Here is a 734-nt window from a genome sequence, read left to right on the forward strand (position 1 = left end):
GTTTCCAATTATTTCAACTATTCAAGTATCACATGAGAATAATTAATCAGTTGAATGTAACTGATTAATAAGCCTGAAAATTAACTGATCAGCAGATTCCACTAATCACCCAGTTCTGCTGGAAATGGTGTAAAGATATGCTACAATTTGAACTTTCAAGGCCACCTATACATATTCATCATTAATTGAATCTTCAATTTTTTTTTTTGTCTGATACTAATTTTCCTGTAGTGGTTGAGAAAAAAAAATCACATTTTTAAAGTACTGTTTTTGTGGAAATGTTAAGCAATTTTTACATTGTTAATGTTACATATACAGGACATAAAATATGTATGTTTTGAGAGGAAATATGCACAACCTAGAAATAGCTACAGCTAATTACAAAAGTTTAGAGTTTACAACTAAAAACTTTAAAACATTTGAAATATTTGGACAACACGTACTATATGTATGTTTTTCAATAACTGATGAAAAACTTGCTACTACTGCTTCAAGTAAGAATTAAAATTTCTCCAAAGAAACATGAATATATGGAAATAAGGATTTATCAATTATATAACATAACACAACTTTTTGGGACAACATGGGACCTATTGGTCCATCTCAGCAGTCCATCCTCTAAACTAATTAAAATAAATAAATAAATAAAATATTTTAAAATCAACCTTTATCATTCATATACTTATCAAGCTTTTCCTTAAACTCACTTAAATTTTACTGCCCCTACAACATCC

Source organism: Limulus polyphemus, unplaced genomic scaffold, assembly GCF_000517525.1.
Source record: "Limulus polyphemus unplaced genomic scaffold, Limulus_polyphemus-2.1.2 Scaffold5732, whole genome shotgun sequence".
NCBI lineage: Eukaryota > Metazoa > Arthropoda > Merostomata > Xiphosura > Limulidae > Limulus > Limulus polyphemus.